The 14,153-nt window shown below is 44.3% G+C and overlaps 1 protein-coding gene across 1 annotated transcript in view; it reads left to right on the top strand.

Annotated features, from left to right (window-relative positions):
* Nucleotides 1-247: 247 nt before the first annotated feature.
* ZFP62 (ZFP62 zinc finger protein) overlaps nucleotides 248-14,153 on the top strand; it is a 29,438-nt gene continuing 15,532 nt past the window's right edge. Inside the window, exon 1 of the mRNA XM_080672767.1 lies at nucleotides 248-308. The gene's annotated coding sequence lies outside the window, so the exon portion shown is untranslated. The remainder of the gene's footprint in view (nucleotides 309-14,153) is intronic.

Raw genomic sequence — 14,153 nt, 5'->3', positions numbered from 1 at the left:
CCACTTATTTGCTTTATTGTCTGCCCCACCGCGGAATGTAACGTCCACCAAAAAGAGAAGCTTCGCCTGTAGTTCCTTCGCCGCACCTCAGCGCACGCCACCTGGCCAGCACTAAATAAGTAACCTGCCTCTCGCGCATCACCGCCCACGGGCCAAACGAGAGGTGGGGGTCGGGGGTACCATCGAGTCAGTCCTCCAGCCTCCCAGAGAAGACTCGGAAGTGCCCCGGAGCCGCACGGGTGCTTCCGGCCAGGCGGTCCGTGCTTTTGTCCCGCTGGCGGTGGACTCCCGCGGCGCGGCCTCATCCTGTACGTGAGTACGCGGCCGCCCCGCTTCCGCCCGGCCCTTGCTGATCCCGCTTTTCCCTGCCGGGCGGTCCTGGTTGTCCCTCGAGGCGCGGGCGGGATCTGGGCGGAAGCGTGCCCTGTACCCATACTCCTCAGGAGGCGCGCCAGCGGGAGTGGAGGGAAGGGAAGACCGCAGGCGGCGAGGCGCGCCTCTGGAACACGCTGGACTCTCCGAGGGCGCCGACTCCGGCCGTTGGGCCGTCCAGGGCCGGTGGGCTGCCCCGCGTCCAGAGAAACGCCCCACTCTCATGTTTCTCTACTCTTCCCTGCTGTCTCGGGCGGGAGGGGAATCGTGAAAATTAGTCCCCCCCGCCCGCCCCCCGCTTGTCGTGTCCCCTTGCAGTTAAGTTTGGCCTGGGACTTGAGAGTGAATGCGAGCCTTAGAGGGATTCGTCCTCCCTCCCCTCCCCCCCCCCATTTTTTTCTTTGATGGAGGGATGATGTTGAGACTCCTGGTTCAGTGCAGGTCGAGACTGGGGGAGGTGCTCCATTCCCTTTTCCTGGGGAAGCTCAACCTGCATACAGACTGGGGTGTGCCCAGAGGCGGCGGTCAGTCGCGCGCGCTCCGCCAACTAGGAGTTGACTTGGGAGAAGGGCAAGGTAACCCAGCGGTGAGGTGTGAAAGATGAAAGAGGTGCCAGGGCTGGGTGTGCTGCTTTAAGATGTTTGGACTAGCTGGCCAGAAGGGTTTGTGGTGTTTTTTTAATGTTTATGTAATATATCCATATGGTTCATATATTTTTAAATATAAAAAGTTATTAGCGAAAAGGTTTCCTCTCGTGCAGCCATTTTTCTAGGCCCAACCTCATTAAATAGTCACATTTAATTTATTTGAATGTCTCCTTCTAGGATTTCTTTATGCAAACACCTGCAAATGTGAATGTAGTTAGTTCCCGTTTCTTTCCACACAGGTGGTAGGTCGCTCTTAAAAGTTCTGCCCCTTGCTTCTTTCACTTAATCTATCTTCGAGATCATCAGAACACAAAGAGCTTTTTTTCTTTTTTACAGTGCTGTAGTGCTGTGGTATTGGATTAGCCATCCTATGGATGTTCTATAATTTTTTTGTCAGGGACATTGTTTCACCCCCAATTTTTGTTGCCCCATAATGGCGCATTCAGTGACATCCTATGGCATATCTGATCAAGGGTTTTTAAAGAAGTAATTAAGCAATCATAAAATAATTTTTTTACATCAGTTAAGCCAGTTATTGGTAGATTGTTAAATATACCAAATCATTATAGCACATGTAGTGTTTAAAAAACAACTAAGCAGTTTTTCCCTCCTGAGACTTGTGTTTATGATATTTAGTCTGACATTAGCCTCATAAACTAATTCTGTAAACAACTCTCTTCAAGTCAAGTCTTGACTCTTTTAGCTTCATAAAGCCTATCAGCCTCTCTTTCAGAACCTCCTTTGCTTAACTTATTCCCAAGAATGATTAGATTTCTTCTCCACTACCAAGTATGAGAATGTTCTTTTTCATGTTTTACTTTGAGGAAAAATTATCTTGAGTCCTTATGTCCACTTTTAAGTAATAGAACCAACTCATGTTAACCATTTACTGTTCTGATATTCATAAACTATAAATGCAGTAATAACTAAAGCACAAACTATATTTTTCTCTTACCCTATGCATATTACTTCTCACTCACTCACTCCTTAGTCCCAGGTTTTATTTATCCAATTCTCCCACTTCCTAAGTATTCTCTTCTGGGTAAACATTTTGTACACATTCCCTCTGGTTTTCTCTTTTCTCTCTGAAGAAAGAAGAGCTGGCTTGGTCATCTCCAAGTCAAAATACACTACCTAAGATACAGAATCCAAATGTGATACTTGATGGTAGATTGACCTGGGAAATGTGGTTGGTACTCTGGAAATCAGATTAGCTGCTGGCATGTTGCAGCTGTAGCTTGCTGTCGGAAGTGGTTAATAGGCAGCAATTTACACCAGAGGTAGCCATAGTTGCTCTCTGGTGAGTTGTCTAGGTTCTTGAAAAGTGGCTCCTGACTCTTTGGGGCAGGGATGGCAAGAATTTAGGGCAAGTTCATACTATCTGCACGAGCTCCTCTAGGCATTGGTGGTAGAAATGAATGAACAAGTACAGAGGTGCCCAGAGGTCCTGGGTCATGTGTCATTTGGAAGGAGTAGATAGCTTTCTGTGGCACTTTTGACTTACGTAATCAGGCTGTTGGGCCATGCTCCCTGTTGAGAACTGGTTAGAGAGGAATTTCCAATCCAGCCTTTAGAACTTTTTCAAGAAATTAAAACTTTTCTGGCTCTTCATATGGAAGACTTGTGCTTTTGGAATGATTCTTTTTTGTATCATGGGGGTCACATGACTCAGCAACCACATCAGTTGTCTTCCCCACCCCCCCTTTATGTTGTTATATTTATTTTGGTAAGCTTCCTTAATTTTATTTTTTTAACAAGGTAAGGCATGAATAAAAATAAATACCCAAATACTTGCATGTACACACACACACACATATGTATACATATGTATATGTGTGTGTATACACACACATAAATAAATCGTCTTGTGAAGATGTAGTACATCTTTATTTCATTGTACCTTGAATTTGGAGTTCTTTTTTTTAAATATTTTTTTTATTGATTTCAGAGAGGAAGGGAGAGGGATAGAGAGAGAGAAACATCAATGATGAGAGAATCATTGATCGCCTGCCTCCTGCACTCCCCCCACTAGGGATGGAGGCCACAACCTGGGCATGTGCCCTTGGCCGGAATCGAACCTGGGACCCCTCAGTCCGCAGGCCGACGCTCTGTCCACTGAGCCAAACCAGCTAGGGTGAACTTGGAGTTCTTATTTGAAAAAGCTTTTCATGCTTCATGGTACCTTGCTCAAAAAATTTTTATGGAATAACAGTTTTAGTAGCAGTTACAATTTTTTTTTAATTTATTTTTTAAATATATTTTATTGATATTTTACAGAGAGGAAGGGAGAGGGATAGAGAGTTAGAAACATCGATGAGAAACATCGATCAGCTGCCTCCTGCACATCTCCTACTGGGGATGTGCCTGCAACCAAGGTACGTGTCCTTGACCAGAACCGAACCTGGGACCTTTCAGTCCGCAGGCCGACGCTCTATCCACTGAGCCAAACCGGTTTCGGCAGCAGTTACAATTTAAATGAGAAAGATATTCATGAGTATCTCAAATTTTTCTATCCTATCTAATAAAAGAGTAATATGCAAATTAACCACCAATCCGCTACACCCACCAGCCATGCCCACCAGCCAATCAGGAGCGAGTATGCAAATTCACCCAACCAAGATGGCTGTAGCCACAGAGAGAGCAGGAGGGTGGCTTGGGTTTCCCTGGCAATGGAGGAAGCCAAGCTTTCCACCTGCCCTTGCCGGCTCAGGCCTCCACTCAATGCTACAAAGTTTCAATTATAGAAGATAAATAATTCCCGACAGAAATGGCAGCAGCAGAGCAGGAGGCTAGGGTTGCCCCCGGCGATGGAGGAAGCCAAGCTTTCCCCACACCCTAGCTGGCCCAGGCCTCAGCTTAAGGCTACAAAGTTTCAATTATAGACGATACATAAATCCCAACAGAAATGGCTGCCCCCATGGAACGAGCAGAAGGCTTGGCTCCGCTCCAGGCTACAAAGTTTCAATTGTAGAAGATAAATAAATCCCAGATACCAGGGCCTCTGCTTGGGTCGCCAGTGCGCGTGGCTGGCCTGCAAACCACCACAGGCCCCTCGCCCAGGCTGCCACACGCCCCAAGGGAACCCCCACCCTGATCCGGGACACCCTTCAGGGCAAACCAGCTGGCCCCCACCTGTGCACCAGGCCTCTATCCTATCTAATAAAAGAGTAATATGAAGCTTGACCATCACTCCAACACACAAGATGGCTGCCCTCATGTGTTCAAAGATCCTGCCCCCATGTGGACACAAGATGGTCACCACAAGATGGCCAGCAGGGCAGGGCAGTTGGGAGGGACCAGACCTGCAAGGGAGGGCAGTTGTGGGTGATCAGGCCAGCAGGGGAGGACAGTTGGGAGGGACCAGGCCTGCAAGGGAGGGCAGTTGGGGGCGATCAAGCCTGCAGGGGAGGGCAGTTAGGGGTGACCAGGCCGGCAGAGGAAGGCAGTTGGGGACAAACAGGCTGGCAGGGGAGTGGGTAGGGGGTGATCAGGCTGGCAGGCAGAAGTGGTTAGGGGCAATCAGGAAGGCAGGCAGGCGAGCAGTTGGGAGCCAGCAGTCCTGGATTGTGAGAGGGATGTCCCAGATAGGAGAGGGTGCAGGCTGGGCTGAGGGACACCCCCCTCCCCCGTGCATGAATTTTGTGCACTGGGCCTCTAGTTTAAATATAAAGTTAAGTTTTGCTGGTTTAGTTTCTTAAATAAATAATATATCATATACTTTTTACTATAAATGTGTGGGGCAAATCTGACATGATTGATATGTAATTATGACTCTTCTAAACCACTAAAAGTTTTCAGTTAGTGGGTTTTAGCAATTCTGGGATGGTGAGACAACATCAGTTATCTTGATTGGATTATAATCTCTCAGACACTAGAACTCAGTTCTCTGTCCCCTCACTCCATCCTCCCACTGCACCTAGTATGAGTGATCTCTTAATTTTTTTATTATGAAAAAATTTAAACATGCAGGATGGTAGAATAGTACAATGAGCTTTATATACCCATAGCTCAGATGCAACAGTTGTCAGGATTCTGCTACATTTGTTTCGTCTTTTTTTATTTTTGATTTATTGAAATACTTTAAAGGAATTTATAGACATAATACCATTTTGCCCTAGCATGCTTCAATCTACAAAAAAAGACATTTTTAACAACCAAAATGCTATTATGCTATTATCATAACGTCTTAAATTAACTCTGATTTTTTAAAAAAAATATATATTTTATTGATATTTCACAGAGAGGAAGGGAGAGGGACAGAGAGCTAGAAACATCGATGAGAGAGAAACATCGACCAACTGCCTCCTGCACACCTCCCACTGAGGATGTGCCCGCAACCAAGGTATATGCCCTCGACCGGAATCGAACCCGGGACCCTTCAGTCCGCAGGCCGACGCTCTTATCCACTGAGCCAAACCGGTTTCGGCAGCTCTGATTTCTTACAGGTTGTCAAACTGCTGTGCCTGTGGTCTGTTTTTATATGGTCTGCAAGCTAAGGATGATTTTTACATTTTTAAAGGGATATTAAGCCCTAGCTGGTTTGGTTCAGTGGATGGAGCATTGGCCCGCAGACTGAAGAGTGGCGGGTTCGATTCTGGTCAAGGGCACATGCCTGGGTTGCGGGCTTGATCCCCAGTAGGGGGTGTGCAGGAGGCAGCCGATCAATGATTCTCATTGATGTTTCTATCTCTCCCTTTCTCTCTAAAATCAATAAAATATATATATATATATATATATATATATATATATATATATATATATATATATTTAAAGGGATATTAAGAAGCAAATAAAACAATAAAGGACAGCCCTGGCCATTGGTGGCTCAGTTATTAGAAAGTTGGCCCACACACCAAAGTGTCATGGGTTTGATTCCTGGTCAAGGGTATGTACCTGGGTTGCAGGTTCGTCCCCAGCAGTAGTCAAGGTGCAAGCAGGAGGCAACCAATTGATGTATCTTATCTCACCCATGTTCCTCCCTCCCTCCCACTCTCTGAAAAGCAATGGAAAAAATATCCTCAGGTGTGAGGATTAAATAAATAAATACATACATACGTACATACATACATACAAGACAGAATCATGTGTCCCACAAAATCTACAATATTTTCTATATGGTCCTTTATGGAAAAGTTTACCAACTCCTGTTTTAATGGAGTAAGTGATTGTCCAACATGCATATATGAGTTTGCTACTTCTTTGCCTTAAACTCCTCAGGATTGAGTCTGGACTCCTTAGTATGGTGGGCAGACCATGGGGCAGTCCTTGTTTTTGCCCACCTACCTATTTGTGCCTGTGCCCTCTGTTCCAGATGCCTGAGGATGGTAAACACCACTCCCTTTATTCTAGCTTTTCCCTCTGCTGGAACTATTCTTTTCCTGAAGCTCTTTCCTAGTCCTTTAAGTGATTCCATCCCTTCTGCTTCCTCCCTCATCTGCTCTGTGTATGCCTCTTCCATTTTTATTATGTGTTAGTTATTTTTCTGCTAAACTCACCTAGTCTGCAAGCTCCTTGATGACAGGGCCTTCCTTGTCGTATCCATCTTTGAGTCCCCAGGACTAGCCCAGTGCCTAGGGAAAAGCAGGCTATAGATCATAATCTAAGTTCCTTGGGCAACACTCGGTCTCTGAGATAACATATTAGATTACATCTTCAGTATTGTGTACAAGAATAATTATTAAATTCTCTTCATTGCCTTTGCATTTTAGCAGCTTAGTCCTTAGCTATAATAAAATACCATGTATTTGCCCTAGCAGGTTTGGCTCAGTGGATAGAGTATTGGCCTGCTGACTGAAGGGTCTCAGGTTTGATTCCAGTCAAGGGCACAGGCCCGGGTTGCAGGCTCAATCCCGAACAGGGGGCATGTAGGAGGCAGTCGATCAATGATTCTCATCACTGATGTTTCTATCTCTCCCTCTCCTTTCCTCTCTGAAATCAATAAAAATATATTTTAAAAAACACTGCGGATTTAGTGTTTTATAAACAACAAATTTATTTCTCACAGTTCTGGAGGTTGGGAAGCCCAAGATCAAGGCACCAAGGGATCTTTGTAAGGTCTCTTTTATAAGAACACTAATCCCATTCATGAGGGCTCCATCCTCATGTCCTAATATCTCCCACAGGGTTCCTTCTTAATGCTTTCATCTTTGGGGATTAGGGTTTTAACAGGAATTGGTGGTGGTGGGGAGGCACAGAAATTCAAGCCATAGTGTCAGCATTTACTTTAGTGCTAGTTTTATATGTCTTGGTGCTTTTCTTAGTCTCAGTATTGATAAATATGAATCTCATTGCAAACCATCTCTTTCCAGTGAAGATGTACTTTTATATTGATGTGTTTTGATTTTAGTCATTAAGAGGATTGGGTGAACGATGTTGGGTAATGGAACACTGTGTCCCCACCCAAACAGAGGAGATTAAATAGAGCTGGGACAGGAGAATGCTGGATTATTTCTGAGGGGTAAGCAGTGAGGTATTTGTGATCATGTACACCAGCTAGTCAGCAGTCAATGAAAGGGAGAATCCCAGAGGACATGGAGGGGATTAAGAATTAACCTGTCAGAGTCAAGGGAAAGGGTCCATCAGGGCTGAGGACCAGTGAGTGCAGTAACAGAGAGGGATTCTTTAGCATGGCCCATTAGTGTCAAGCAAGTCACTCCAAGTGACTGCATGCAGAAGGCTTCAAGTGCCACACTAAGTAGCTTGAGGAGATTTGGCATTGGGGAATGACCAGGTGTGCACTTTTCAAAACTCTTGACAGCTGTTGGAGGAAGAATTGGATAGGGGTAAGAATGAAGGTAGGGAGACTACAGCAGAAGTTCACAAATTTAGGAGGGCCTAAACTAAGGCCTCAGCAGTGGGAATGAAGTTGGGCATGGGGACTTGAGAACTGTATAGGGGTGAGAGAAAGAGAAGAGTCCTTTTGATTTAGGTAACTGGGGTGGGGGGGGGCATGAATGGATATGAGGGTCTGTTATTGAAGAGGGGGGTCTGGGCCAGAGATGAGGCTCTGTGAGGTAGCTTGTAGGAGTAATAGGAGCCATGTTTATGCATGGAGCTTCCCAGGAAAGAGTAAAGCCAGGAGAGGAAAGGTTTTAGATGGAATGGGGCCAGAAACAGCAGGCTGGGGAGTTGGTGCCTGGTTTAGAAGAAGCTAATGCAGCATTGTCTGAGTAGAAGAAATCGAATTGATTAGATAAGGCATGAGGAGAACATGAAGATCACTTTTTAAAAAAATGTATGTTTTTTAATTGATTTCAGAGAGGGAGGGAGGGAGGGAGGGAGGGAGGGAGAGAGAGAGAGAGAGAGAGAGAGAGAGAGAGAGAGAGGAGAGAGAGAAACATCAATTATGAGAGAGAATCATCAATAGGCTGCCTTCTTTATGTACCCCTACTGGGGATTGAGCCTGCAACCTGGGCATGTACCCTGACCGGGAATCAAACTGTAACCTCCTGGTTCATAGGTTGACGCTCAATCACTGAGCCACACTGGTTGAGGCAAGATCACTTTTTTTAAAGACAACTATGAACAGGAGGCAGATAGTGAGAGCAGTACCTGGAGGGAAAGAGAATTGAGGGAATTTTAAATTTACATTTTACATTTTTATTACATTCTTATTTGGAAATAATTTCAAATATACAGAAAAGTTTCAAGAATAAGAATAGTGAAGAGGTTTCTGACTGGTCAAGATGGTGGCATAGGTAAACACAGTACTTGCCTTCCCCCACATCATATCAAAATTACAACTAAACTACGGAACAGCCATCATTCAGAACCGCCTGACATCTGACTGAATGAAAGTCCTACAACTGTGGAATTAAAGAAGCCACATTGAACCCAGTAGGAAGGGCCAAGGCACGGACCGAGCTGGTCCCACACCATTTTGTGGCAGATTTTAATCAAGAGGGCTATCTTGGCTGTAGAGGTCACCCATGAGGAGTGAGGGTTTCCAGCTCCATACCAGACCCTTCAGCCCAGAATTTCATTGCCACAAAGAGAAGTGCCCATATCTTCAGGCTGTAAAAAACAACAGGGATTATGGCTGTGAAAGACAGAGGCTGCTGGACTCCCAGGCAATCCTCTTAAAGGACCTATGCACAGACTTACTGAGATTCATTCCCTCTGAGCTCCAGCATTGGGACAGCAACTTGAAAGGAACCAGGGACATACAGGGAGGAACTAAATTGTCTGGCATCAGGGCAAGAGCTGGGGGCATCTTTCTCCCAGACAAAAGTACTGGGAGAGGCCATTGTTCCTTTGCTGACACAAAGTTAACAGGCAGACACCATATCTGAGTCTCCATCCATCTGGCTCACACTGTACACCCTGCCCTAATGATTCCCTGAGACCCCACTCCACCCAGTTGGAAAGCCCACCCAAGCTGTTTCCAGTGGCTTTTCCAAAAGAATGACGTGCCTTGGTTCATGCTTCAGACTTTCCTAAAATCTCTCAAACAAGCAGCAGCTGGCCTCAGCATGCCCCAAGACCTCTTGATAAGTGGCCCCAGGCCTGGCACTAGTGGCAGCCTGCCTTGGTTCACAACTTGGCCTCTTTTGGGCACCTCTAAGCCCAACACAAGTAGCAGCCATTTACAGATCCCTCTGTAGTTCGTGCTGGAAGATCCCATGCAGGGCACAGGTAGTAGCTGACTGTACCACTTGGTAGGCCCCAGTGCACATGGTCGCGAGCGCGGTTTGCCGCTCTGTTGACTAATGAGTTTGCCAACCACTGGCCTAGAGGTCAATTCCTCCCAGTGATGTCAACAACAGTCAAGATTCAACTACAACAGGACAGTGCATAGAACCCACACGGGTGCACCTGGAGTGCCCAGCTCAAGTAACGGGAGGCTGAGCCACTGGGCCCTACCAGACACCTGCTATACAAGGCCACTCTACCAAGTCAGAAAGACATAGCAGTTCTACCTAATACATAGAAACAAGCAAAGGGAAGCAGTCAAAATGTAGAGACAAACATGTCACAAATGAAAGAACAGGAGAAATCTCCAGAAAAAGAACTAAATGAAATGAAAGGAAGCAAACTACCAGATACAGAGTTCAGTGATTAAAAGGATGCTCAAGGAACTTAGATCATCAACAATATAAAAAAGGACCAGTCAGAAATGAAAGATACACTAACGGAAATGCATAATTTACAGGAGCTCTAGCCAGTTTGACTCAGTGGATAGAGTGTTGGCCTGCAGACTGAAGAATAATTTACAGGGAATCAGCTGTAGAGTAGAGGATGGTGAGAATCAAATAAGCAATTTGGAATATGAAGAAGCAAAAAAGACCCAAATGAGAAGAGTAAAAAGAAAAAAGAATCCAAAGTTATGGAAATCGTGTAAGGAACCTCTGGGACAACTTCAAGTGTACTAACATTTGCATCATGGGTGTGTCAGAAGAAGAGGGAGCAAGAAATAAAAAACTTACTTGAAAAAATAATGACTAAACTTCCCTTACTGGTGAAAGAAACAGACATACAAGTCTAGGAAGTACAGAGAGTTCCAAACAAGAGGAATCCAAAGAGGCCTACACCAAGACACATCATAATTAAAAATGCCAAAAGTTAAAGGCAAAGAATCTTAAAAGCAGCAGGAGAAACACAGTTAGTTACCTACAAGGGAATGCCCATAATACTGTCAACTGATTTCTCAACAGAAACATTGCGAGCTAGAAGAGAATGGCAATAAATATTCAAAGTGATGAAAAGCAAAGACCTACAACCAAGATTATTCTACCCAGCAAAGCTATCATTTAGAGTTGAAGATCAGATAAAAGACCTTCCCAGATAAGAAAAAGCGAAAGGAATTTACCACCACCAAACCAGTATTACATGAAATGTTAAAGGGTCTTCTTTAAGCAGCAGAAGAAAAACGATGAAAAATATGAATAATAAAATGGCAATAAGTTTATATCAACAGTTCAATCTAAAAAAAAAAAATGAACAGGCAGAACAGAAACAGACTCAAAGATACAGAGAACATTTTGACAGTTGCCAGATGGGAGGGGGGTTGGGAGGATGGGTGACAAAGGTGAGGGGATTTAGAAGTAGAAATTGGTAGTTATAGTGTACTTATGGGTGAGTAATGTGCAGTAAGGGGAATATAGTCAGTTATATTCTAATAACTATGGTGTCAGATGGGTATGAGATTTTTTGGGATGATCACTTAATAAATTAATGGCTTATAATTCATTACTTAATTGCCCTGAATTGGGTATTCAAGCTGGCTCTTGTCTTATGACATGCCCCCATCATTTTTTTTTTTTTTTAGCATCTCCTTGAAACTGATCCCAAGTTCAGCTGCTTGCTGCAACAAAAGCAAACTCGTTGAGACAGGTGCTGGTTGGAAGGAAAGTGTCAAGGTCAGTCTATTTGAGAAGATGGAGGACTCCTCAAAACCATCTTAATAGCTATTGTCAAGGCAGCTAATTATATAGGGTAAAAGGGACATTGAAGTTGAGAGGTGTGGCAGGGAAGATTTTTCTGTGAATGTGCAACTTGACTCCCTTGATCATCCTGTTCCTGATACTAGTTAGGCTCCTGTGGTTGGCTGAAGTGGGTGAATTTGCACATCTGGTGGTGGCTGGAAACAGAAACAGTGTGCTCTGCCAAGACACTTAAGCAGAAATATGTAATTTCTCAAGCATATAAATTTCTGCTTTGTTGTTAACTTTTGCCAGGATTTCAAGGTTAGCTTGGAGGTAGTAGCTCTCCATTGTCAATTTTTACTCCATATCTATGGCATCTGGTTGACAGGTTCTAACATCTGATGGAAGAAATGTACCTGCTGTAAGGCAAATCTTTGAGGATTAAAGGTAGGTAGCTGGTTAAGGATTAGTATTCAGAAAGACATACATTTTCCTATAGATATAATACAGGCTTATACTAATTTTATTCCCGAGTACAATAGAAGGGTTAGTAGAAGTATAGTCAGCTCAAGCTTTGCTAATTCCCGTAGGAGAGAATGAAACTTTGCAGTATTCTAGAGAAAAGATAACTGAACCAATCTCTGGCCCCTTCAAATAAGGGTGTGTGGTGGTCAAATGTCATCAACATATTGCAAGAGTATCCCAGAGTCTAATTGGAGGTTTCTTAGGAGATTTCTTTGGCCAGTAATTTGCTTATGGGGGAGTTTTTGAAACCTTGGGGCAACACAATCCCAACAATATTGAGAGGTCCTGCCATTCAAATGCAAATAGTAGCTGTGCCTGCTCATCCATTGGAATACAAAAGAAAAAGTATTCTTCAAATGGTAAATCATGTGCTGTCCCCAGGCACACCCTTCAGCAAAGTGTAAGGGTTAGGAACAGTTGCATGGATGTCCTGGGTAACTTTATTAATGGCCTGGAGATCTTGGACTAAACAATATTCACTTGCATTCAGCTTTTTACAGGCAGAATGGGAGTAATATGGTCACCTGCAAGGCCAACTCAATAACAAATTTTAAAAACTTTTGCAAAATGGGTTGTATCCCCTCTAAGATTTCCTTCTTTAAGGGTTATTGTTTGTTGTGTGGCACTGAAGCCTTGTCTTTGAGTTTTTTAACTACTGGTGAAACATTAACTGCCTGCCCCTGGGTTCTGTCTGCCCATAAAATCTTTCTTACTTGCTCGTAGATCTGGGAATAGTTCCTTTTCATGTCCCTTGGCTTCCACAAGGAACATCTACAATCTGAGAGCATGCTCAGGTGGAACTGTTGCTTTTCAGGAGAAAAAGTCACTTGGACATGGAATTTGCAGAGCAGGTCCTGCCCCAGTAAAGGAATGGGGCAGTCTGGCATGTAAAGGAAGTTATGTGACAACTTCAAATCTCCAAGTTGACATACAAGAGGCTTAAGGAAGGTCTGCTGTTGTAGCTTTCCCGTAACCCCAGTAACTGCAGTGGTAGCTGGACTATTTTTGTTAGTTTAGAATTTAAAACTAAGTTGTCCTATGTCTAGAAGAAAGGTCGTTCCCCGCTGTCAATTGTACCCAGAGCTCCTGTGGGGAAATTATAGTAGGTGGGAAGGTATCTAAAGGGACTCCTGAGCCTTCCTCATCCGAGTCTCTTGCGTGCAACCATCATCCATTGGGGATCATTCCCCTTTCCCTTTCTAGGAGCATTCTTTTCTTCTTTCTTTGGACAGTCCTTTTTCAGTGTCCTTCCCTACAATAAGTGCATTGGTTGGAGCCCAGTGGTCTACTTTCCTTCCTCCCCGCCACTGATTTCTTTTCTGATTTCCCTGGACAGTTTCTAGGAAAACCATCACTTGCTTTTGCTTTTTAGATTCTCCTCCATAGAATGCCTTAAAGGCTATATCCACCAATTGTGACAGATTCATTCCTAGAACTCCATCTATCCACTGGAGCTTTCTCCTAATGTCCAGGGCATTCTATCCAATAAAAGTGATGTTAAGCCAAAACCGGTTTGGCTCAGTGGATAGAGTGTCGGCCTGCGGACTGAAGGGTCCCAGGTTCGATTCCGGTCAAAGGCATGTACCTTGGTTGCGGGCACATCCCCAGTAGGGGTTGTGCAGGAGGTGGCTGATCGATGTTTCTCTCTCATCGATGTTTCTAACTCTCTATCCCTCTCCCTTCCTCTCTGTAAAAAATCAATAAAATATATTTTAAAAAAAAAGTGATGTTAACTATTCGCGAATTTTCAGCATCCTGGGGATTTACATCCCTGTACTTGCGGTAAGCCTGGTAGATCCTCTCTAAAAACTCAGGGAGGTCCTCATTAGGCTTTTGCTATACATCCTGTATAATATTCAAACCTTTCTCAAACCTTCTAGTATTCACCTTTTCTAATGCTCCAGGTATACCAGGCGTCTATTATTTGGTCCCAGTCTGGCTCAATGAGAGGCTTGGTCCCTGCCGGGTTTGGAGTCCCATTTGGAGTCAGTAGGCTTCCTCTGTAGCCTTATCTATTACTAATCTTTCATCTGCTGTTTGCAAGATATTCAAGAGAGCCTGGATATCTCCCCAATTAGGATGATGGGTAGCAAAAATGAATGTAATTAAGGCAGTCATTTTCTGGGGGTCCTCCCTATAAGAAGCATTAGAATTCCTTCAACTTAACAAGTCTGAAGTTGAAATTGCCCTAGCTGGTTTGGCTCAATGGGTAGAGCATTGGCTCATGGACTGAAGGGTCCTGGCT

Source organism: Plecotus auritus (genome assembly GCF_963455305.1).
Source record: "Plecotus auritus genome assembly, chromosome: 6".
Lineage (NCBI taxonomy): Eukaryota > Metazoa > Chordata > Mammalia > Chiroptera > Vespertilionidae > Plecotus > Plecotus auritus.
The sequence above is the reverse complement of the archived record's forward strand: the minus strand, read 5'-3'. Positions and strand labels throughout refer to the sequence as shown.